The sequence below is a fragment of the Pelecanus crispus genome, chromosome 5 (assembly GCF_030463565.1).
Source record: "Pelecanus crispus isolate bPelCri1 chromosome 5, bPelCri1.pri, whole genome shotgun sequence".
Classification (NCBI taxonomy): domain Eukaryota; kingdom Metazoa; phylum Chordata; class Aves; order Pelecaniformes; family Pelecanidae; genus Pelecanus; species Pelecanus crispus.
Genome location: NC_134647.1, coordinates 68644580 through 68671757, shown reverse-complemented (window position 1 = coordinate 68671757; position 27178 = coordinate 68644580). Strand labels below are relative to the sequence as shown.

General features: G+C 36.0%; 1 protein-coding gene across 1 annotated transcript in view; it reads right to left on the bottom strand.

Moving 5' to 3' along the window:
• AGBL4 (AGBL carboxypeptidase 4) overlaps positions 1-27178 on the bottom strand; it is a 970183-nt gene that overhangs the window by 730505 nt on the left and 212500 nt on the right. The gene's annotated exons all lie outside the window — the stretch shown is intronic.

Here is a 27178-nt window from a genome sequence, read left to right as displayed (position 1 = left end):
GTCTCTATTTACTTCTCCAGTAACTAAGCACAGATGGGCTTTGTGTCTAGGTTATTCACAGAGGTCCTTGGTTTTCTCTTCTTTTTAATTCAAGCGTTTTGGGTGCTATTACAATGAAACCCTTGAACCTTCTATGTTCTTCCATGCCTGGTTCTGAATAGTAATGGAATAAAGGTTTCCCCGTATTGTGTAGTTCCCTTATATTTAGACAGAATTGGAATTGGATCCTTACCAGAATAGCTGCAGCGCTGATGAAAAGAACACCCAAAAAAAGGGTTTTGTGGAAAAATATAAACAATATATTATCAATTTCATGAAACTAAGGGATATTGTTATAGTGTGTACCCTCTTGTTTTCTTTTGCAAAATTAATAATCCCTTCTATTTTTAGTGCAGAATTAAAATACTTTTTCCTGCTCTTTCTAGCTGAATCCTTTTGCAATACTGCAACATTCACACAATTCACCAATTTCTAAAAGAAAATGTAATCAATATGTTAGCATACATTGGAATCTTAACATTGACAACCAGTAGCTTGTGGTATTGATTTGAAAAAACTGCTTATGATTTCTACAGTCCTTAGCATTATTTCTTGTATTTTCAGTTTTTACTATCTTGAATTCTACTCCAAGTGTCCAACTCATGTACTAACAGACTATTCAAAGTTTTGTTCTTCAAAAGAAAACCCAAGGGTAAGTAGAAGGAAATCTGATCTAGTTCCTGCTATTTTCGTGTACCTGTCTATTTGACATTTAGAATAAGATCTCAGAACTGCCTTAACCCACTGTAATAGTAAGGGGATATATGAATTGTCCTCGCAGCTTTGAAAATCCCATTCTGAAGCTGAAATGCTGAATGTTAGATTTAAATTATGATCTCTGTCTGTTTGCAAAGGTGATTCCCAGTGTGTGAATAAACATATTTTGCCAGTGTCATGAACAGAACAGCTAAACAAAAGAACTGGAAGGATTTCAATAGGAAAGTTAAGTGTCTTAAAGCAATGTGCCCTGTGGTACATTTGTGTAACAGAGATGCCATTCCTCCCTGGCAATAACCCCAACTTGAGGGGAAAAAAACCCAACAATGATAATGCATCATTACTGGGGAATGCAGTATAAGTGCAGTCCAGCCAGTCAGGTCCTTTTGTTTTCAAATGCCATAGGTAAAACTTACATCTTGTCCTGACTGAGCTTTAAACGTGGATAAAGAACATTCGTATTCAGAAAAGCTCTCAAACACATAAATATTTAGCCTCACTTTTAAGTGTTCCTAGAGACTTAAAGTTAAGCAAACATTCACACTTCCTCACTGAATAAGGGTGGATTTCTGATTCAGGATTTAAGACTGTCTAGCAATATGGGAAAAAGATGATGGATTTGCCAAAATCCCATAGGCACAATTTATCCTTAGCAACTGATCACTGTAGATTGGAAGTGACGTTTCTGCAGCTTTGGGATGCAGGAACATTTTTATTACTGTTACAGATCAACTTTAAGTGTAATATTGTTTTGTTAGTTCATGTAGATCAATCTGAAATGCTGTATGAATAAAAGGAATTTGAAAATCTTTATTGGCTTTGAAGTACTGAGTATATGGTACTTTGCTGAAACTATTATATTATATTAAGTTATAAGAAGCATTGCTCAGATACTGAACAAATCTCAGCACAAATTCTGGTAATTTTCCACCAAAAATGAGTCTCCAAAAAGAGATAAATATGGTACCATGCTGAACATCTTCTCTAAAGAAATCATATCATATATGACCAAAGCCCCTTTCAATATCTTACAGATTTGATTTTACTTCAGCTCACTTCCAAAAGCTAGTGTAGAAATCTGCTTCAAAGTGCCCTCTTGGTAGAGAAAACATCATCTCTAAATGGTTGCTTATTCTTCTGCAAAGCAACAATAAGAGCAGACTACAGCTGTGAGGCTACTACGAATGCTCTGTGCATTTTAACAGGTAAATTCTGCATTCTTTAATATGCTGGTTTGATGGAATACTCAAAGTTCCTGAAAACCCTTCTGGGGAAATGTGAAAATTGATAACATTGCTTCATAACACAGTATTTTAATACAACATCTCAATAGTAACCATAATGCTGCAAAAGATCTTTCACACTTTATGTTGTTCAATTTTTTCCTGTTGGAAAAGACTCAAGAGGGTTTTTTGGAAACAATATGTAAATATAACTCCTTTCAGATTTCCTAGAATTTTAAAATCAAAACAGCAGAAGATACAGATTATTAGCAAAAAAATTTGCAACCCGAGATAAGAGACATTTTTTCCTTTACAAAGTAATTCCAGCTGATCACTTTTAGTTTTCCAGTGTATCATTTAAATTCTAAGCATACCTTCCCAAAACATTAATGTTGTTTATACTTTTTTTTTTTTAACTGCAATGTATATGACAAGTCTTCCCTTGATTTTACTTAAATCTGTAGTTATAACATCATGAACACTGCTCTGAGAGCCAGCCTGTAACCAAGTATCACAAAGTCAAAACTCTGCAAAAACTATTTTGATGGGCAAGCCCGGGGAGGGGGAGGAACCCTCTTATCACAAGGGAGGCAGGAAAATATGAACAAAAAGAAGTGTACGCAGTGGCATAAGTAGAAGACTTCCACTAAATAAAAAATACTAATACGAGCTTCAAAAATAACAAGGAGTTTCCCACGAAATTGGGCCAGTGCTCTGTCAACAAAACACAAATACACATTACATGGGAGAATGCTCTTCTCTGCTCCCTACACACTTGACACTGAATTCAACAGGAATTTTAGACATGCCGGGAATGAAGACTTAAGCTGTAAATGTGACTGTGAGAAATAAAATGGTGATTCAGATTTGGGGTGTCAGCTGCAAGAGGAGCACACAGCGTGTCTCAAGAGGGTAAAATACATGGATTAGCACTGCCATAGTTCTGGTTCATTAGGGATTTCTTTGGCATAAATCAAAGCAATCTAAATAGTACGCTCTCACCCCAGCTGCTAAGATCCCCAGAGTGGGAAAGCTGAGTCATTCGCTCTCTCTGATAGCACCCATTACAAACTTGGACACCAGAAAATCTCCAGAATGGGGACCTTCTTTCCTCAGGTGAAAATTACAGCACAACACGCAGAACCTGTCCACATCACAAACTCAGATCAATATCTGTAGATAAATAATCCATTCACATCAAGTAGCACTTGGGCTTTCTTTATGTATAAAGGCAGTTTAACAGTATTGTAAGTTTATTTGTCTATATCATGGCAACTTTTATGAAACACTGACATAAAAAATGGACCAGGAAGACCATCTTCCAAAAACGTATGGTAGTCAGGTATCTTCTTTTGGAAACGGCAATTCCTTTTCTCACCTTGCTCCTCACAGCTCATATTTTAAGACTTTTTTTCCATAAGTAATTGACTGAAAAAAGCATGCCTATAGGAAAAAGAAAAAAAAAAAAAAGAAACACAACAACCTTGCAGGATAGATTAAAATTTTGTCCAGGTTTGTAACTCTATTACTTTAACCATAAACCAGATTACATGATATTTTACTAGAACACTGACAATTCTAAAACCTATTAAAAACATGAACAAATCAATAAAGATAAAGCTGAATTATACATATAAGGAACATTTTCTTTATTGAGCAATTCTTATAGATTGTTTTGAAATAACATTGTTCTAGGCATTTGCTTGGATGATCTTATTGCTAAGTTTTAACATGATAACTATAGTAGTTTTGCATTATGACCTTACCAACAGCAAACAAGCAGAAAAATTGAAAGACATACAGATATAAACATATATGAAGACTTCTGTGAATAGCTTCAGGGTTTTAATCACATTAATAGTACATTTATTATTTTAAAAATTCTGCTAAAATGCAGCTGGGAAAAGGAAGAGTGTCTTAATACAAGCATAACCACTGGTACCCATGTTGAATTACAGTAGTTAGTTACTTTTGCTGAGAAGACTTGTGTTACTTATTAGAATTGGTAGAAAATGATGATCACTTATATCTGCATGAAATATAAACCTGAGAAATGGCCTGGTAAATTTAAAAGGTCTTTCAATGTTTACAAAAGTATTCTCTTTGCAGTTCATAAATTTCTGTGTATAAATACAAGATTAGCAGAGTAAATTATAGTTTAAAACCAGGGCAGCTCTTGCCCCAAGAATTCAGTATTGCTGACCACAACTGGGTTTTAAGATTTATTTTAATCTTGATAGATGTTTAAGTGAGCTAAAATGATTATAGTGTTAAATGTGTTATGGCAGACTTCATTGTATTGTATATACATGATTTTCCAAAAGAAATATACCATTGCATATACAGATTTTTCTTACAAAAAAGCCAGGGTAATTCAGTTCTCTTTGCTTCTTTCACCCCTGGGACGACCTCTCACAATAAGAATTGTCAGTACCTTATTTATAATGGCAGATCTCAGGTTTGATTCTGGCAGTTTTTGATCTCTTGATGGCCCAAAAGCTTTCAAATACAGAAGAATCTGATGCTTTTTTGGCATCCTGCAGTTTGCCTAAACCTCAAAAGCAAGTTTTAGTCCCAGAAGTGAATTACTGAAGCAGTGTAAACAAAACACAAACGTCACAAAATGATGAATATCTCAAACAAATATCTTTGTTATACAGATGACAACTTCAGATCACTTGAAAAGCGTTTGTAGAAACTCTGCAATCTGCAAACAAACTTCTGTTTCACAACATAAAACTAAAAGGTACATGAAAATAATGAATTATTAAAATCTCAAATATTCTTTTCAACATCCATATAAAAATTCAAATATATCCATTCTTTTAAACATTTAGTCCCTGTAAAAAAAGATTCCTGCATGTTTCTACATCACAGAAATGCATATAACTACCTAGTTACAACATAACTGTCAGTAAATAGGATACAACAGCTTCATTGAAAACTGTCTTCAGTGAAGGTCTCATATCTGATTTATTGAAAAAGAACAGAATAAATGAGAGGCAAAATATTTGATATCATTTAAAAGAAATAACTTTTGATGAGTATGTGACAATGACAGTTATTTTATCCCTAGAAACCTCTTCTTGGATAGTCTGTATTGATTAGGTAAGACCTCTAGACAAATGCAGAATACAATTGTCCTAAATTTCAAATGGGAGAATGTCTAGCTTTTTTCTCTATTAATATGTTATTCTTTAACTCTTAGCAAAGCTCAAGTTTTTTTTTTCTTTCTTGAGATGAGGGGAATGGAAAGGAGAGAGGAGGGAGAGGGAAGGGACCACGCTAGGCTACATAAGGTGTTGTGGGTTTTTTTAATTTTAGCACCAAGATACAACTGGCTTGCCAATTTTCAGTTTTATGTCTATAGATCTATGCCTCAGTCTATTAGGCATCGTACGTTACTTCTTTTAAGCAAACTGGAAACGGAGATAAAATGTTGTAGACTAGTAGGCTTGATACTGTGACCTTTTATACCAGCTAAAACTACATTAACATAAAGATAGTTGCTATAATATCATTACTGGGAGTCAAGGCACTTTGAAAATGTCAGTTCCTTATGCCAACCTATAGTGGAGTTAAATTAGCAATGAAGCTGGAAAGAAAAAAAAAAAAAGGCACAACAGAAATGTGAGAATACATTTGGAAACAATTCAAAGAGATTGGGGAATGACAGCAGAGGATTTGCCAGACTAATCAAATTCCTTGTTCTTAACCTTTAAATACCTGCGTGTACAGTACAAGGCCCCGTTCTGACTAAACCTGTGCTGTTAGGTTTACAAATAAACCCGATAAGCCTTTTGCATTATTGATCAGTGATGGCATGCTTAGCCCACACGTCCTATTTACATTCCATTTCTTTTACACTTCTAAGATATAGCATGTCTTTTACAAAACAAGAGCTCTTTCCATTTAAACCCTGCAGTTTGTGTTCTTCATGCATTTTAATGGTTGTAAGCAATTTAGAAGGTTAGTCTTTGAATAGTAGATAAAACTGGCAATATTTATTGGTAAATAAATGTCTAATTATCATAATTTAGGAACATTTCCAATATCATGTTTTTTCTAAATAAATAGCTGGAAAATTACCTCCTTTGTAAACCAATGCTGCTTAAAGAAAAACTATGTAACAACTTAACATCATTCTGATGTTAGAATGAAGAGATTTTGCACCTATTCTAAACACAATGCAAGAATGTTTTGATTTAAAAAAAGGGGGGAGGGATTCAAAGATAGTCGATTTGTTCCCATGTTCTGCACAGAGACAGAGTTTGTCCAGTAACAAACCAATTCCACCTTTCCAAGGATAGTAAAAGAGTACCTTACAGCATCAAAGACAATTTGAGAGGACATGAGCTAGGTCTTGAAAAATTTCTGTTTCAAGACACGTTAGGAGCAATTCTTATTCCTTACTCCTGCTTCTGACTGTCTGGAGCAAGAGGATGCAAAGACCAAATCCTCTTTAATATTAGGTGTGATTCAAACCCACACACTTCCTGACCAGAATCATATTATCTTATAAAGTCCTTAAAAAGATCTAGAGAGAAAGTTTTAAAACAGTTCCCCACTTTCCAAATCTGCTCAGAGCATTCATACCACAAGGCAGTTTAAACATCAGTGTTTCTGAAATCAGCAAAGGAAAATCATCAGCCACTTCAAGCAGGTCCTGCTTTGACATCAGAAAGTCAATTCACTCAGCTTAGCAGCATTCAATTCTCAACAACATTTTGTTCTGGGTCTCTGTCAAGTTATTCTAGGCTGTGAAATTGTCAGGAATGATGGATGACTATCAGCCTTCTGCTATCTTCTTTCCTTCTCCTTAGAGATTTGCGGCTGCTGACTGCAAAGCAAATTCCTCCTTTCTTTTTTTGCACAACATACCAAATGAACAACAGTAATTATGAGAAAGCCTACACTACAATTATTTTAGCACTTAACTTTGTATTGACATCTGTAAGAGACAGAGCTCTCTAGATTGATTAGCAATGATATAGCTTCCTGCTTTTTACTAATATTGCTGCAGTCATCCTTTACATGCAATTTGCTCAAAAAACCCCACTGTTTTTCTCTCTTAATATTTTAAATTACAAATTGAACTAATTACAGAAAATTTCTAATACTTTATGAATATAGCATACTATTATTGAACCAGTGTTTCAAACTGTATAGCACTTGTAACATAATCAAAACTGACATAAGAGAATAATTTGAGGCTATTAAATGGGATTTTGTTGGGCAAGATGCTAAAGCTGCATTATTGTTGCAGGTTGAAATCCTTACTTGAACAAATCCTGTTTGGCCAGCCAGTTGCAGCCCTGGTATATATAGGGGAAAAATTTACTGAAAGCAACATTAAACCTATTTACACATTGACAGAATTTGATGTCAAGTGTTTAAACCATTTACTAAAACTAAGTACAGAAAGTAACATCTGGTCTGGAAAAAAAAAACAATTTAGGGACAAAAAATGCCATAGTAAGAGAAAATAAACTGGGACATCCTTCAACCCCATGCCAATTATAATTCAGTCTCTCATACTCCTATTGTCTTCAAAATAACTGCAAACTTTATCACATATAATTCTCTAGCAATAACACTACGTGAATTAATCTCCATTACTCTCAGCCACATAGCTGTTCTTTTCAATTAGACATCATATCTGCTCAGCTCAGTACACGTGGCTACATATACATGGTTAAATGAAAGTCTATTCCACCTCAGACAGTATGGTCAATCCTGAAAAATACAGATTCAGTAACCCCAAGGAAATCATTATCAGATATCGTCATCGTTGCTATTAACATTAAATTCAAACAAACCCAAAACAACTCCACTTTCCAAAAATCTAAAATAGACCATAAACATTCTTCCTCTAACCCATTAATATACCTCCACCAGACAAAAGGCTTACATTTACCAGGAGATTTTCTTGATCACATTACATACCTGTGAGGTAGAAATAAATGTTTCTCCCTCACAAGTTCCTATTATGAAGCAGGAAACATTTGCAACTTATTGTGGGTTAGAATTTACAAAAGATGAAAGTGGATGTCTTTAAAGTGGGGTTATATTAACATAGAGATTTCCTCCTTGACCTTTTTTCCTTTAAATGCAATTATGTCAAGTAGTTACATTCTGTTTCTTTTAAATAGAAAGTGTTTAACCCACTAGACATTTAGTACAGATTTTTTCTGGGGTTATTAACTAATTTGCTATTGTCTCAGCATTCTCTTGTTTCCCCCAGCTTTACTAATGGATAATCATTTTATTCTGGAATGATTATCTATGAGGAAATCCAAAGGAAAAGAAATAAACTACAGAAAAATAGAAACTCCTTCTTTCTAGAAAAACAAAATCTGGGCTATAATGTCAAAATTCAGCTTAGTGGCTTTGTATGACATTCTGCTACAACTACTGGATTTGTCAGAACATTTTGAAGGTCCTATCATTTGATAGGGATTTTTATTTATATAAAAAGTAAGCTGTCTGCTGTGCTGGAGTAGTCATCAGGAAACCAGGAACAGTTTCAGCTGGTATAAACATTAATTTACTTTCATGCTTTGACCATGTTGTGACAGAATTCTGTCATATCACTTACAAAGGGATTAATAACTGTTTAAGTTGCATAGTTCACTCTCACAAAAAATACCAAAAGGTCAGTTTAATCTTTATGAACTTCAATGTATAAAAGATTACTTCTCATAGATTTAAAAAAAAAAAAAAAAACCACAGCAGCTTTCATCTTTTCATCTGTGAGCAAAACATGCTCTTCAACTCAACATTTGCATACAGGGATTTGACCACTTTAAAGGTGAATAATACTTCTGTACACCAACAGTAATATTCACTTTATAGAAGAATTTGACTGAAAAAAAATGGAACTCAGCATGAATCAAGGTTGCAGAACTTGGCCCTAAATAAAACTGCCCCCACCTTGGTCAAAAACGTACTTTCAAAACATCAGGTCAATACCAGGCCATAGACTATCAAGCTGCTTAATCTAGAGATCTGTAATATATGAAGTAAAATTTTACATTGAAGGTATTGGGACCATTGGATTGGGATCATTGGGACCATATTATCATAATTAATCCTTAATCAGATAAATTAACTCACTGGTATATTAAAAAAAAAATTTCAATCCTTTTCCGCGGTAGAAAAATGAAAATAACCTCTCCTAGGAAATGTCCTAAATGTCTCCCTCAAAAAGTCATTAGCTGGAATCTGCAGTATATGGTAACTTAATGTCAGAAAAAGAGGTAACAGACGTTAACAGTCCCATAATGAGATGAAATGCAATTTAAACAGTAATCTCATTACCTAAAAATAAATAAACCTCTTCTGCTTTACCTTTTAGACTTAGCTTAGGCCTATTTGTTTTATCTCCATTTAGGTTTCAACTTTAATCATATCTCTGAAGCTTTTACACAGAAGAACTGCAGCAGCAACTGGGTTTGTCTACAATATTTGCCTGCTTGTAGCTGTTTACTCTAAAATTTCTCATTTGCTGCCAACTAGAAGGCAATGTCCAAAGTCATAGAGTAGAGATAAGGGTTTAAATCCTACTATCAAGAGAACCACCTTCTCACCAGAGAAGCTGGAACCATATTTAATTAAATACTCATTTACTTCCAGTGCATTCATTTATTTTTCTTATACCAATAGTAAGATCCAGATATGTGTATAAATAAATGTTGCATAAGCCCTTTATGTCATTATATAATGTGATTCTAATACTATTATCTTCCAACTTGTAGGATGCAGAATTTTTATTAGTAATTGTGTTTTCTTAAAAATGCACCTGTCTGAAAACAGATCTTACACATGTATAACAGCCTATATTGTATAAAAAAATGAGGGGGAAGGAGAGAGAAAAAGAAAATGCATATTCTCCTTCATGGATGTAATCAATTCAACAGTGATAATTAAAATCTGCAACAAGACTGACTTTATAAGTTATTTCCAAAAACAAAAGCAAACCCCCTACCACTCCACAAGACATTTATGCACAAATGACTGTATAAACAGTCTTCCAAGGAAACCATATGAAACTCAAACAAAGCCAAATTAACTCAAATTTCCCAAAAATCCCACATACAGTATATTTTCCCTCTATCCCATTAATATGCTCCAGCCAGACAAAAGGCTCACATTTAGCTGGAGTTTTTTCTCAATTATATTCTATATATCATACTTACCCCTTATATTAGGTAAAAATTAACGCTTCTTCCTCACAAGTTCCCTTTATGAAGCAGAAAGCATTTGCAACTTACTGTGGTTTAAAATTTGCAAGATGAGTGGGTGCCTTTAGAAAAGGTCATCTTTTCTCTGTCATTCTCCACCCCTCTCCAAATTTTTTTTTATGTCAGAAAGATACAAAATTCTATTAGCATGTCAAAGTTAATTATAACATCTTGGAAGCTGTGTTGTTCTACACCATTCTACAATGTTTCAGTTACTCTTAGGCACCACTTTGCACAAGTACATTGCTTGGGACTTCTTGACTCATGTTTATAAAAATGAATAAGGAGTGACAACTAAAATAATGACAGCTAGAATATTAGTATGTGAAAAGCAATGACACACTAGTAGAAATGGAGGTCAGAGTTTTGGGTACACAGAACTTGTTTCTACACATGGAGAGGTAAGAGGCTATCCTGTTGGGTAGCAACTTGTGGGAGACACAAGAAGAAAGCGGCAACGCCTAATAATTCAGGTAAACAGCATTTTACTTAGCATGTCATGTTTTTCTCTAAGATGTGCATTTCTACTACTATCAAGTATTAAATTTAGTTACCCTAAGCTTGAATATGTTATTCAAATCAGATTTATGATCATTTTTAAAACTTTCTAATTAATCTTTTCTTTTAATAAATCCCTAAAGCCCTTTACATGCATTACTGAATTCTTTCTCTTGATGTACTTGAAGATAAAACCAGATAGAAATTCCACAGATTTTAAGAAAATGAGAAGAAAAGGTTTTCAAGATTGACAATTTCCTAGTTGAAGACTCAAAAAATATGCATGGAAATCTACAGGCCATGGTGATCTTCTTTTCTGAAATCAAATACTTGTTACTGAATACAACCCTTTTCCTTCCTTTACATTCTATCAGGATATTTTTTCAGATGAGTTAGATTTTTGACAGAAGAACTTATTGTAAATATGTTGTTGTAACCTATCCTTTAATTAAGTCATTATGTCAAAGTTGGGCAATGATCAGACTTTAGAAAGCATCAGGAACAGAAAAGTTTTGAAGCATCGTGACAGAAACCTAAGTAACATTTAACCAACTCTGAATCATACCATCTTTTTTATTCTCAAAGAATTATAAGATTGAAATTGGGCAATCTTCACTTGACCTACAACAAAAAAAATTATAGATGGAACATTTTCTAAGATCCTTTCTACTACAGGATGTAAAGATAATTTCCCCATGGACATGCTTCATCATTTTCACTTTTCAAAGGCTGACCAACTGAGATATCAGTAATATTGCAAGAAAAAATTATCAGGACTCTTGTTATATGCCTATAATTATTTATTTTTTTATATATATAATTATAATTATTTTTCTATATTATGCAGAATATTATGAAAAGGGCAATAACTGAAAGCAAATATTATTCTTATTTTCTGGTAGTCTGCAGTCAGACTAGTGCCTCTGTAAGTTAATGGTAGCATTATCAGCTGGAAAGGATAACACTCTCAAAGTTCAAAACATTTGGTCACACTCTACCTTTTATATTACCAGATATTTCTACGACACTTTCACTGTCTTCTTGAAAGTAATCAAATAACTATATAGGGATGAAAAAGTATTAAAAACATTTGATATTGTTGTTTTGAAATACCAGTAGCCATGGAGAATATACCTTTTCAACCAAGCTTTTAATTATTTTTTCCCCAGCTGAAGAAAGGAGCTAGCACATTTTTGGCAATAAATATTTCCTATCCAGATGTATATTTTTAGCTAGGTTGAACCTTGAAAGACAACACTATTTTCTTTCACAATCAAGTGACATATCTGCATGACTATGGATACCAGGGTTTGCTGTAGTCACCTTATCAGTTGTCATACTTCCGTATTTCTTAGCAACAAAAAAAGTTGAAAGAGTTCTGGTTTTGGAAGCTCCACTAGAATTGTACTTATGATCCACACTGTTTCTACTTTGGCTTTCACCTCACAGTCCCTGCTTGCCATTAAACTATTGAGGAGCATGACAAGGTCTTAAGCAAGTAGAATGAGATGCCACACTTGCTGGGCCCTCCTGTAAGTCTGCAAAACATGACACAGGCTCACATTGCAGTGTCTCCGTTCCTCCTCTACCTTCATTTCACTCCATGACTCACTGACCCACACAACACAGCTCTCATTTCTACACTTCTGTGATGCTGTGATGCAGCCCACACTAGAGACAAGCCAAGCTCAGGTAATGTCCATACTCTAACTTCTGTCAGCAGCCACCCCAGCCCCTATTGCCATCCTATTTCTCAGGAAATTGCTACAATCATGAGATAGAGCTATAAGAAAGTCCATAGAAAGTTGAAATTACAGACAGACACCAACATGGAAAGGTATAACAAAGTAAAGCAAACAAACAAAAGAAAACAGAGGGTTTAGTCGGGAGTACTCTGGTCACTGGGTGAGCGGAAAGCCAAGAGCTGCTCAGTCGGTGGTGGTGTGTGCATCCATGCCCATGCTGGGGCAGGTGGAAGATGGCAACTGAGCAACACCAAGGAGGAGCTCCAACAGGCCACAGAGGCTTTTGCTGCCTTTTGCAGAGATTTTGCTGGCTTGCAAAGCTCCTTCTAGGTAGTGATCATGCTAAGGCTTAGCCTCGCAGCTCATTAAATCCTAGCTATTTTGTGTGTGTGTAGGACAACAAATAGTTATTTTATCCTCTTAGGCTGTGTATGTGCTGCTTGCAGAGTTGGTTTGTGCAAAGCTGAAGATGGCCAAACAAAAGGGGAAGTAACAATACTACTATGACCCTCATGTAGGTTTTAAGTGTTTGTGTACTGCTGTGGTATGTGACATACTTGTGTGCCCTGCATGCATTCCTGTGCTTAAAGTGTCAGTTCTGTGGATCACATCACACATGGGGTGTTTCCATCCTAGCCAGCCAGCAAAAGAAGGGGCCAACATTCAGCACCCCTGACTCTGGCCTCAAATTGCCTCTGTGAGACAAAGGGCATCAGGTAAGGTCCCTGCTTTTCAGCAAGAGAGGGCAAGCTGAAGGTAGGTGGGAAATTAAGTAGGTAAAATAATCCAGCCTTATCCTGCAACATCCCCAGACATCTTGCAATCATTTCAAACATATTGACACTCCCAACACTGAAAGCCCTTCATGCCCCCTACACCATATCCCCTTGAAAAACATTACCGACCCTGCCAGCTCTCCCAGGGGCACCAAAATTCAATTTTGCCTACACTGCTGGGAAGATTTAAGCTGGCTCTGATATGAATAATAAGCAATGATCCCATTGGACTAAGCATTGTACAGCGACATAACAATGAGTTGGTCCCTGCCACAAAAGCTTGCAAGCTAATTAATAAAAAAATAGGTTTAGTCATATCTGTAAAACAATGTAAAGATGTAAATGGGAGTCCCAGGGTGAGTGGTCCAGCATTGGAAACACTTCAGAAGGCCTGAAGTGCTGCAAAACTTTTAGTCCAAAAAGGCATGACTTGGGCCCATTCCTAAATTACCTTAAAAATACTCTCCAAAAGCTATCCAGAAGCAGGGAGAAGGGAAATGTGTGAAAGGGACATGTTATAATTACAGATGTCTCCGTGTTTCAGTCTGGTTTTTATTCCAGATGACTCAGTCTGTTGTTCTTGCCCTAATCTTGGTATTTAAGCGCTCTGTGATTCTTCCCCTTTGCTACAAAATCAGCATGATCACAGTGAAGTATTCCTCCTTTATGACTTTTAACAATTTAACAATGTGAAGAGATTATAATCCAATACAGTGTTATATTCTCCCAGGTCTACAAACAGGTAGAGGTGATAATTCTAAGCTGTGTGAACTGCACTTTTTATCTCCCTGATGTTACTATTATTAACTGTTTCACTGTGGATGATTTTAGCACAAACACCCAGCAAATGTATCTTACAGAGAAAAATAACCTTACATCTTTCAAGCCATGAAGAATCCAGCTTCCTCAACGCTTTCTCAACCCCAGCAACTTTTTTTTAATACTTTTTTAATGAACTGTTTGGCAAATCTGCAGCAGCATGAAAACAAACTATTAAATTCAATGAAATATAAACAGCTGGAGGTGCTACTAAGAAAAAGGATGTACAGTGACACTTTAAACGGTGGCTTCCAGTCTGGGTGAAGGTACCAGTTCCAGTGTTATTCCCAGTGGACAGGTATTTTAAGTACAGTGGCACAAAGCCTGTAGGATTCATTTGCAGAAGCCTCTGCAAGTGTTTTCTCAAGGGTTTACACCTATCTGCCTGTACGGTTTACAGTGTGGGAAATTCCCAGGGCTATACCTAGCATCTCATTCTTTTTATTACAGATTCTGTATGGCTGCAGGCTCAAGGGTATAATTGCTATAAGTATCAGAAGGCCTGAAGAAAAGCTCCTTGAATAAACCCAGGAAAAACTCTGTCTAGACAAGAGAAGCAAGGCAGTTTGATGCACACAGTTCTGGGCTCCAAGAGGACGAGGAGTGAAACCCAACTGTACATCGAGAGTTCTGCCTACAGATTTCTGCCTGCACTCAGCATCAAAAGCAAGCTTTTTCTGCTCTGTCATGTGATGCTTTGTTAATTCTTGTTAATTCTTAGTTTAGCCATCCCGTTGCTAATGGATAGTCTCTCTTTTTTCACACAAACTTTAAAATAGTACTAAAAATTCATACAAAGCAAACTGGCTTTCTGGAGAGCACATTCAAAATAACAGATAATGAAAATGTATGCAATTGAAATGGGATTATACTAGATCAGTTTTAAACTGTAGTCTTCTCAATGCAAATCATATGGAGTGACCACAACACTACTCACAGAGAAGACTGTGTGAAAAGAATGTATCTAAATGCAGAAAATTAAGTATGCCAGTCTATTATTTCTATCCATAAGGGAAATGTTGTTTTTAACTTATCTACATTAATTAGAAAGACAAATATAAAAAAATAAATAACTTCATGAGGAGGATGTTACTAGGGAAAAAAAAAAAGTCATTATTCATGAAATAGTCAGTAAACTGGGATGTTCTTTGCACATTTTCCAGTCTTGACTTTTTTCTTTCCTAAAAGCTTCACAAATCAAAATAGGAAAAAAAAAGCAGATACCAGTAATTCTAAATAAGGTAAGGGTTTCTAAATGTAACAAAATTGCAGAAAAATATGCACTAAATGATTTTTCAGATGCAAGAAGAAATGAGAAAATTCACAGTATTCAACATATCTCAAAACTCTTCATTATTTATTTGCTGTAGTTGGTCTAGCAGATATACAGTAGCATGCAACATGATGTTTCTAAGTGTTTCTGAAATCAGGCAGAATGGATCTCTGAATTTAGTGTCTATTTCACAGTCATATGCCCTAACAATTGAAAGCACTGTACTCTGACTTCTATTTCTGAAATTTCTATTTATCCTCTAACAGCATATTTTTAGGTTATTTGGAAACTCACAGATTATATGATTCTTATTTGACTCCTCCTCTTGTCCTATATATAAGTTGAGATAAATTTCAGCAAAATGCATAAGGTATTATAAATTTATCTAGAAACATATTCAGAAATATTTGGGGAAGGTGGTCCTTTTAAACCTCTGGAAATTCCTGCTGCTTCTTTAGGTCTGGAGTCTTCTGAATTTCCTTTCTGTTGTCAGAATATTTTTGATAACCAGGACTGAATTGTTTAAAATTACTGTTGTGGTGGAGAACAGTTTCTGTGTTTCCAAATACTTTTATCTCCTGTTTGTTCTCCAAAACTTTCAGGTTCTGTTCTATTAATTTTTCTCTGCCTGGATGCACAGCTAACTGCAACATAAATCATCTAAAGACATGGATTTATCACATCTGGAAGATTCTCTTCAGTACTGTCTATGAGGTAAAACCTTTGCTTTTTCATCCACATGTACTTTACATTTCCCCATTTTATTTGGCACACTTAAACTAGATGCAAAATATACTTTCTACTTATGAAATAACTGTGACAGGATATGACAGCTGTGCAAAATGCAGAAGACCTTTAAAAGGTTCACAAAACAGGATACTGGGACTCAGACACTGCTACCACATGTACTGCCAAGCAAGAGTTGATTAATCAAGATACTATGGCAGGAAAAATGTTTTCTCAAATTTGTGACACAGAGCTGAGGCTGGTTTGTCACTGGGCACTATTAAAGGAGCAGTGTTCAACCCCATCTTTCAGCCCTGATTCTGACACCGATGCATTTTGTGGCAAATCATACAACCTCTGTGAACCCCACTTTTCATCTGTAAAACAAAAATAGTAGCACTAACCTGTCTTCCCAAGTTGTTATTATTAGTCTTAACTAATTAATACCTGTAAAATGCTGCGATCATCAAATGAAACATTATTTATAAACGCAATTACTCTTATATCCCTGATAATGGGTAAACAGGGAAAAAAATCAAAAGAGACAGAAGAGCAGCTTCATTGCCAATGCATCAACTTTCTCCTATGGCTCTCATTAGTCCTCCCTGCTTTAACCACTCTATTTTTCAGTTTTTCCACCAGTGGAAAAAACTGCATCTACTTCATAAAGTTGGAAATATATTTGCAAATGAAGTGGTATACAATATTGTGCAATGATCAAGTGGAAAGCTCCAAATAACTACTAAGGGCTAAGGTGAAAGAGCATCCAACCACAGGCAGTGCAACAGGATTTTATTCCTAATACGCTTATAGCCAGGTGAAAAATATGTGGCTTAGATCCAAAATCCTGCCAGGCCTTCTCAATCTAGGACTTCAGGACTAGTAGCACAACAGCAGAAGCAGCTCTGTTTTGTACCCTACTGGATCGTTTCGAAGACCCCCCTCACACCACAGATACTCAAATAGAAAAAGTAGAAAAAGTTGAAATGTGTGTTAAATATCAGAAAGTATGAAGACTGAAATTTATCTGAAAGTATTTTTAATAATGGCTCCACTTTTTCACAAAGACTATTCTCAATAACACCTGCCTCCTTCTGTTATCCGGAGAAGGCATTTCTATGACTCTAGTGTGAAAAGGGGGCCAAAAAAAAAAACTGAGCAAGCCTATATGTGCTGCTAAAGAAAATGGTTTCTAAATTAAAACAAATCTGACATGCATTTGTAAAGCTTGCGCTGCCTAGATAGGTTTAAAATATAAGCAGCTTTGCCAGTAAATAAGCAAGTAAACAATAGAGGAGGGCATGATAAGGAAAGGACCAAGTCAACACACGCCTCGGAAAATGAGAGCCTACAATTAAGAAATAAGATAACCCCAGGAGGCTTATCCCGGTTTCAGTTGCAGATGTGTCTATATGATTTATATGTGAAAAACAATACCAAAACAAACCAAATCAAAACAGTCTTCACGTTTATGGGGCTGTGAGTTTGTACTTTTCTTCAGTTACACAGTGATAATTAAGAGAAGACATTTGAAACACCCACTTCAAAAATGGAACATACTTAATGTAAGGTAAGATAACACAGAACTTAGTAAAGATGTCAGCTCCGTCTAAAATCATAATTACTGTGTACAACTTGCTCCTGAGGGGTTTTTCCCAGTAGAAATAATTGCATTACTTCAAGTTCCTTTTATTAAAAAAAAAATTACAGATAGGCATAACATGTAATTTTGCAAACAAAAAATAGTGTTTTCCTTTTATTTCCAGATTTTATATTTCCCTGACAAAATGCTGCAGACTGCAGGGAAAACAGTAGCATTCAGCTTGGAGTAAACTTTAACACTTTGAATCAGATTATATTTAAATTAAACAGCTGCACAATTAATGATAGACTAAGCAAACTTCCTAATTACCTGAGTATAACTTTAATTTTTATGATTGTGTTATCTGTAACCCACCAGCTGGACTACTACATCCATTTCTGGCCCTCATCCTACTCAAAAGAAAAATTTGCTTATTCTGAAGAAAAGAACAGTTACAGAAGGGTGACTAAGTGACATATTCAGATTGCAAACACAATACAAGTTGTGTGTTTTGGTTTTGCATTAAAAAATATTACCTAGCCTTCCACAGAGCACATATCATCACCCCATAACGCTGATCAAACCTAAAATGTTTGATGGAATAATGTATCTTTACAAAAGATATTGGGTTGATTAAAGGTTTCAAATGGTGGAGAAGTGCATTATGTTCCTAAGTCAGTTGTTGCAAATGTTGAATGTGCCCCACTGCTGCAAATGTGTGCTTCCTTTCTATGGTCTAGATTTGTTCCCACTCGCTAGATACCCCTATGTCTTTGGTCACTGGAGACCAAAGACGTGAGTTGTCCCCGGCCTATATAAATACTCTTTGTCAGTCTCAGCAGTGTTTGGCACAATGGTCTTCAGGTCTTTGAATGCTACAACTATAAAAGTAATAAATCACGGTAAGTTGTCTTATGTGTGCTGAAAACACTGGCTCCTTCAGTCAATCTCTTTAACTCTCTGTATCCCTTGCTTGCATTATGTTTGGCTTCCTTTAAGATGGAGGGAACAAAAAAAACACGCATTTCAATCTATTAGTTCCATTAGAGATTTCCTCTTATTGGCAAAATCTGTTCTCATGGTTAAAAGTATATACTTACAGAGTTGTGCAACATCTACAAAACCATGTGCAACATATTAATACTGGATAATGATAGAAAGAATATTTTTTTTTTCATTTATCTGTTCACCACAGAGGCTCTTATCGAACGCTGCAAAAGCAACCTCAGTCTTTATAGATATTTTCCAAAATTTACAGTCTATCAGTTACGAATCAGCCTTGAAGCCTTGATCAACTAGGGGTGGAGGGGCATTAAAAGAACGCCCTCATTTTAAAGACTGTATATCCAGTTTTTTCCTTACGTTTGGAGTTAGGGAGAAAATATTATTTCCTTTTCCTTTTAAATGAATCAGCATTTACTCACAGCCTGGTAACTGACCACAGTCACATTTTTCCCTAGTGATATTTAAGCCCTTGAGCCTGCAAAAGAGATTTTTTGCTACTGTTTAAAGTAACAAGGCTGAAAGTGGAGTAGAAATGCAGCAAAAATACTCACTGCATGTTATAGTCTCCATGCAATTAAAAAAACCCAAACTCTGTGTGCTATTAACATCTTAATAATCCAAGATAAAATTATATAGTGAACCTTAAAATCATGTCTCTGAGTGCATCCATCAGAAATGTACTGTGCACCAAAATGCAGTTAGCATGCCCTCGTTTTCTTCGATGCAACAGGATATGATATTGTCAATCACCATGAAACTACTTGTAAAACAAAATTTCAAAGGCAACCTCACAACAGCACCTCGGGCTCAAACACCCTTAAGCTTAGGAAGAAAAATTTAATCTTGAAGGTTTAATCCAATTGCTATAAGTGGGCTGAGCATGAAAAATGATCCAAATAAACCTTCCATGTAGGAGGAGTTCACTTTCGGTTTTGAACTCTGGGCCTGTCTTCACAAATTTCACAAATCAGCTGTGAAAACAATTCTATTCACAGTGTGAAAATTTCTAAGCTATTCTATAACTCATTAAGTGTCTGTTAAAAGTCAAATCAATTATTTCCTCATAGACACCAAACAAGCTCTAACTGCATAATAAATAGAAGAAACACTATTTATTAAGTAACAAGTCTAATTATTTCCTGGGCAATCACATTCTCTTCCCCTTAGAAATATAATTTCTTTTGTTGTCCCAGGCTTCAGCTTCGTCCCTGCTCATTTTTGTCTTCTTTACAAGTTTCTTTGTGGATTGCTGTCTTGTTTGACTGTAGAAAGTGACTGAGTGAAAAGGAGGAGGTTGTCTCAAGCGGTCTCAAGAGTATTTACACCCACAATTCAGAGCTGGGGAAAACTGGATAGGTTCTCATGTTTCATTTCCTCCCCAGGAACACAGTAGAGTCCCCATCACTGGAGGTTTTCAAGATGCGATTGGACAGGGTGCTAGATAATCTCATCTATGCTCCCTTTCTCACAAAAGGGTTCCCACAAGGTCCCTTCCAGCCTGGGCTATTCTATAGTTTCATATTTTGAATGAAGAGAATTTGTCTTCCTCCAAGCAGTAAGCCCCATGGCTTCTAAAATGCATGCCAGCTCTGTAAGAAAATTGAAAACAACCAGATAAAAGAAATGATAACAGGGAAGGATGTGTTATCTCTGGATGACCTCTGTGCACCAGGCCACTGAGCCTATGTGGAGCCTCACCATTGTTTGGTAGAAGTTATTTGATAAAATGATGATGACAACTTTATTTTCTTTATCACAATCTTCCTCTCTTTTTCCCTCTTCGTTTTAATTTTGAGTATTCAGCACTATATTTTATTAAGCATAACCTGATTACATGAAGACACTGTGATGATATTACTATTGACTAGGATATTAGAATAACCTTGAAAAACATAATTCTTTTATAATATTAAACAACCCTTTTAATATTTTTGACCTCTGCTCCCTGCTATCACTACCCTCCATGGACTCTGTAATACAAAAGTAGAAATTAAACAAGAGTGATAAAGTGCAGTCTATATATATAGTTATAAAAACTTATAAATACTCAATATATACATATTTCTATATATGTACATATGCATGTTCACCTATGACTATATGCACAAACTACCTCTGCTCTTCAATTCTGAAGGTCAACCTTCACACAAAGGTTGACCATTCAAAGGTCAGCAAACTCCAGATGAAAAGCATTAGGTGGTAATCAATGTTGTTCATATCTGAAGAAGAACAGAGAGGTTTCCTCATAGGTGGCAAGCAAAATACCCATGCTCCCCTGCCTGACCTGTTCTGCCTTCAACAGCCACTGCATTAGCTAAATTGCTCACCAGAGAGAGAGAAACAGCATCACCTAAGACAGTGCTACAACCTTGACATAATGAAGTCCCATTTTTGCCTCTCAGCTATGGATTCCCTCCAGAAGGTCCAGCTGAGTGGCATGCAAGCACCCCTAACTCCATGCAAGCACAGTCCAGCCCTAACCCTGTTCTGCACAGTCATTGCATACACTTGAAAATCATGCATGCACTTGAAAAACTAGCTACAATGGGGAAGGTTGATTTAGAGGTAGCAGAGAAATAACAGACATATAATATGTGCAACAGAGATGTGCAAATAATTGATTTCCCAGCTAGAAAGCCGAACAAAAAGTAGGTTAGAAGGTCTGTTGTTTTCAAAGTAGTTTTTCTTTAGCCTTAAGAAACGAACTAACTAGCTAACTAAAGTTTATTAGATCTTGATCCTAGAACTCAGGAAATCTCAGGAAAATCTCCATTGGATGTCTCCACTGCCCTGAAGTCAAACAAGGAACAGATTCCAGACACTCCTTCCACCTCTCGGTTGAGTGTCTTAGCTGCTAGACTGGAGGCTATTTGCAGATGTGAAGCCTCTGAGCCATTATTTTGCATTTCTAACATCACAACATCCCTTATCAGGTCTTTTCTGAATGTATCCTTGCTCAGATCATAGCTGTTCAAGAAACTATTGCAAAGTTTGTTGTCCCAGCCAGCTACTTTGACCATATTGCTCTTTGAATCCCTCTACAGATTTTCTTTCCACAGCTGCACCCAAGTTATTCACCTTCATTTGCAAAACTCTTTACAGGCTCAGATTAAACCATGCATTTCAGTAATTTTGTTTCAGAAACTCTTCTCTCCTTAAAACATCACACAAATCCCGGAGTATTGTGTATCCAAATTTGAGAACAAAATAATAAATCATAACATTCCTAACCATGATATTAAAATGATGCAGTGGTTAAAGAATTACGTACCAAATAGAGCAGACCACTGCTCTACTACAAGGGTGTAAATCTACAGTAACTTCAGTGAACTCACTGAGATTTACATGGCTATTCTTAGGGACAAAATCTGACCAAGAGACCTTTGTGAAGTATATTAGGTCTATGAGGTTTCGTAAGTAGGACATAGATAAGGATTACACCACATTTTAATAGAAAGACTGTTCTTAGAAGTGAAGGATTTTGCACTTGGAAGGTGCTTGTCACATGAGAAATAGGAGAGCAGGAGGAACTGAAGAATAGCAGCTTTATGTCATGGGTAGTCTTATGAAACGCAGCCTTGAATAGAGTGCACTATAAAGAAAGAATATTGTTATGTTTTCTGACAAGGATCTGGTTTGCTAAGTGATTCTTGAACTCCACAGGGGGGCTTGTCTCTTCACCTTGATTTAAAAGAACGTACAAACAATACCACTTAAACTCAAAATATGCCCAGGCTGTCTTCTGATTTTGCTGAAAGAATCTCAGAACCAGGAAAAGCAGATGGTACAGAAGCCCTTTCCTTTAGTTAATACTCACTGTACTTATAACTCTGTAAAGAGTGAGGGAGGTTTTAAGAGGAAAAACAGACCTTATGGTTTTGATTTTTTTAAATTGTCAGGGTTTATAAATAAAGACAAAGTTATTAATCTGATTATTTTCCATGGTGTGTTGGATTCACTGCGGAGTGATCCAAGCTAACTGATATTGTGAGATACTAAACCCCCCCTTTTCATCAATTTCAATATGAGGAAAGAGCTTAGTACACTGGATCAGTTGTCCATAATAAAAAATGGACTAGAGTTTATTTATCATTTTGATTAAAGCAATTTCCCTATAGATCTGCAGCTTCTTATGTCAGAATCAGAAGCAGAATTTTTCGATGCAGTATTATACATGTTATACGTAACTCTCTTATTGGCGTTCTTTTCTAAAAAGACAATGTCTATTTTACCATTTCTTGCATTTTTAATTATATTTTCAAGGAGAAAAACAAAACCCCTGCATCATCATGAAAGACCAATCCATATCTATAATCACTGCAGAAAAGCTTCTAGTGGCAAGATGCTCAGATTATTACAGAAAATTTATAAAGAAATGGCAACAGAAATTAAAACAAACTGTTAAAAATACTTGTTATTATCTATTCTTCCAGGGGATAGAAAGGCAGAAAAGAGCACCAAGAAGTCTGAGATTGAAGAGAGCCTTTGTTACCATAGATACTGGGCAGGTGTGTCATTTTCCACTATAAGCACACATTTGATAAGAGGCTTCTGACTGCAAATGCACCTGAATAAAATAAGGAGGAGTTGTAAAAAAAAAAAAAGAAAAGGAGATAGATAGACTGAGCTGTTTCACACCTCCAGCTTATCTCGCAGTTGATGTGTTATCAAGTCTCTGAAATTTCCATCTAAACAAAGAAAGAGCAGATTTTTAGAATTTACTGAGTTGTGAGCTTTCAAATCTGCTCACCCTTCATTCCACTACTTTCACGTAGATTTTAATACCAAATACTCAGGAGATGAGTGGTATTTCTAGACATCTAAGTCTGTCTTTCAGACCTTTCTGGCTTGAATACATGCAACTTAAAAATATTAATTTTTCCTTGGAGATCTGTGAGAAAAACATGGGAGAAAAAATAGCTGATGGCAACAACTGTTGTTTAGAAAAGAGACAAAATGTTTAAAAATTCAATTTCTCAAAACTTCTAAAAGTGTATTAGTGATGCATTTGCTAACACCCAGCAGCAGTAGCAACCTACACAAAATGATACAAAATTCATTCAAATTGCCAGTCCCAACATTACATTCTTTAAATACAAAGAAAAATGTTAATGTAAAAGTTAAAGGTAGAAGTCAGCCTTCTTTGGATAAACATGTGATTATCTTTGGAAGACTATTAGAGTTGGTTTCATTAAATGACTTCTACTATTCATCTACAAAAACAATTGATAGTCTGGATCAACTACATGCACATCAAAAAAAAAAATTTGAAAGAAGCAACAAACACTAAAACAAATTTTTACTGTTATTATTCTTCTATCACCATAACTGGGATGTATTAATTTCCTTGCAATCAAATTCATTGGGGATAATGGCTTGGCATATGAGCTGCTAAACAAAAAGTCAGTCTGCCCACTAAATCTACATACTGACTTATTTGTGAGATTATTCCCCATGAATCTTACTTGTTACTTCCCAACAGGCTGAAGACTGTCTCTTCCAAAACATTGCTAGAGGTAAAAAATAAATAGAGGTAAAAAATAAAACTCCGATCTAAGCCTTTCTAGCCTCCAAAAAAGGGTTTCCTTTCAGCTGTGGACAGTGATTTTATCTGAACTATTTCTGTACCTACTCATGTCACCTCCTTTATAACTTCATGTGTATTGTATCAACATCATCAAGATTTTTTTTTTCCCTGAAAGAAGTACAAGTATAGTTTCATTAAGATGGCAGAAAACCCTGAGTGAGCCAAAGCTTGGCAGGTATTTCATCGAAGAAGTGGTAGGCCTCTGGGAATATAAAAGCATTAGTCATTACAGGGAAATTAATGATCATCTTTACCTTAAATATCTTCTCCAGTCCTGTGAATAATAACAACTTGCTGTATTTAATTATGTTTTTAACTCAATCCACAACTGTAGGCAGAAATTACTTCTGATGATAAAATCACACTTCCAATGAACTATTAGGAAATGGGCTGCTGCTTTTCTCCAGCTGGCCATTCCCTGGTCTAGAAGAATAGTTTTAGTTCCTCCTTGAATTGAAGAATGACCTTATGAGACAGGAGGAAACTGAGTTTCTTCAGCTTCTCTCTAATTTCTCATCATCATGTTTCCAGGAGGGCCGTGTCATTAGTGTGATCTTTGATGCCTGCAGATGGCATGCCACAGCCATAGGTTATATGCTCACGTTTCACATGTATGGTTTACAGAAGGCAGTATGTCTTCATTCTTAGGTTTTCAAAATGCCTTCTTTCAAATGAAACAAAGTGTGTCCTGACCACATGATGTCACTGAAGCTCATACTTGACAAGAGCATGGGATTTTGCATTGCCATCCTAGTCAAAATGCAATACCCAATTCTTCACATTAGCTTTAATTAGATCCAGTCATGTTCTTCAATTTGATGATAGTATAGACTTCTATGACTAATTATTCTCAGTAATCATAATGCTAATAAAAATCTTTGTATAGAGGAAATCATCCATTAATTGAATGTTAATCTCATGAGGCCATTTACTGATTTATCCATTTATATGTTTCTGCTAAAAGCAAACAGCACATATACGTTTTTCAAAGAAGCAGAAGCATAAAATATTTCTCTCAGATTATCTTGAGGCTGTATGCCAGATGAAGAAAATCTAATTCTTCATCTCCAGCCACCAAGTCTCACACCAAAGAGCTATTCAAACTCTGAAGTGTATTATCAATCTATCTGCAGAAAACAGCACTGCCCAGATCTGAGTGCTGAAAAAACCCTACCTACCTACTTCACTGATCATGTACATTTGGAATACTTATTAATACACAAGCAATGTCCCTCTACCATCCAGGAAACAGCTTGATTTCACCCTAAGAATTCAAAATCTTTGCATCACAAAAAATATTAAACATGGTCCAATTCTTAGTAATTTCCTCTCTGCTCTTCCAGTTGGCAAAAGAACTGTAGGAGTGACAAATCCTCTCTTGGCCCAGTTTGACAATATTTCCTTTCGTCTTCAAAAATACAATAGGCTGCCTAATAGTGAATTCTTCTTCACCTTCCTTACCTTCCTTGATAAAATGGGCAGTCAATTACCATCCAATATTAATTTGTCTTCTGAACATATTCACATGGAAATTGATCAAAGGCTGCCTAAAATATCAACTGAGTTCAATATCTGCAGTTAGCACAATGTGGCTTGCAGCAAGGACTAAGACTGGAGATTGCCCTAGTAACGTTGTTCAGTATTTGATGATGGAGAGCATTTGTTTACTTCTTTTGTCCCAAACCATAGCAGCATGCAAGAGATTTGATCACTAGAATTTTCTGACCCACCCCACACACACACACTGGAAGGAAAGTCTACTGAAATTCCTTCGAAGAGCCCATGTCTTGCCTGGAGGGAGGCAGGCACAGTGGAGAGATAAAGGACTACAAAACCCCTCCAGACTTCAGTTGCAGAAACATTCCTATCATCAAAATCAGCTCTGTGTTATGCCGAGATCATCTGGTTAACCATCAGTGGACTGCTGAAACTAAACTCAGGAGCAATAGTGGTGAGACTCTCTGAGAGCAGGTGATATGTTGAGGAATTGTCATTGCAGTGTAGTCTTTTTTAGCTGGAAGTACCCAGCTGCGAGTGTCTGAGCCATTCTTCACTTTGATGTTTCTCAGACTGCACAGGCATCTCATCGCAGAATCTGTCATCCATCTGGGAATTTGCCTCAAAGACCATTCTCTGGTTAATGTGATGACCTGGTTTCGATAACGCCTGCTACTGCAGTCTTCTGTCATGTACTTCCCTCATCCAGCCCTCTTGCCGTCCTCTCCCACATCCCCATGAAGTTCTTCCCAGGTGCTGACACCACTGTACAACTTCAGACTCCCATTTGCAGAAGACAACAGTAGCAGACTCCAAAAAGTTCAGGCATACTTCCTATTCTTTGATGCCCTGTCTTTTCTATGACTCTTCTTGATAAAGAAACCATTCATAGGAAACTTCAAATAGTGAAGTATGCAGCAGAGCATTTTCTTAGCCGCTAAGATTTTCAAGAACACTTCAAAATTCTGCTCTCTACATTGGCTTCTCATAAAGTTTACATAAGTCTCTTCTCCAAGTGATCTATGTGCCCATCCCAGGGCATTTAAAGACAGCAAAAACCTCCATAATAAGGATTTTTGCCCACAATTCTACTTCTGACACAGAAGGTTGCAGCTCCTTCATGTAACAGAAAAAACTTTTTAATGAGCTGCTTTGGAACCTATGATAATTTATGCCACAGTCTATGTCATTCCAAGCACAAACACTCATTTGACCTGTTGTCTGATAACAAAACCATAACATAATTTTAAAAACAAATTGTGGGGTTTTTTTAAATTATATGATTGCCCTACAGGAGGGCAGGGCAGAAGTATCACTTATGATGAATCATGTGTCTATGACAATGGTTTAATGAAAACAAGTTATATATGCTGTTACTTGTAATTCAGAATTGTGCTTTTTGCAATGTTTCAAGCAAATAAATGCAAAAGAGCCTCAGGTAGCTGGAC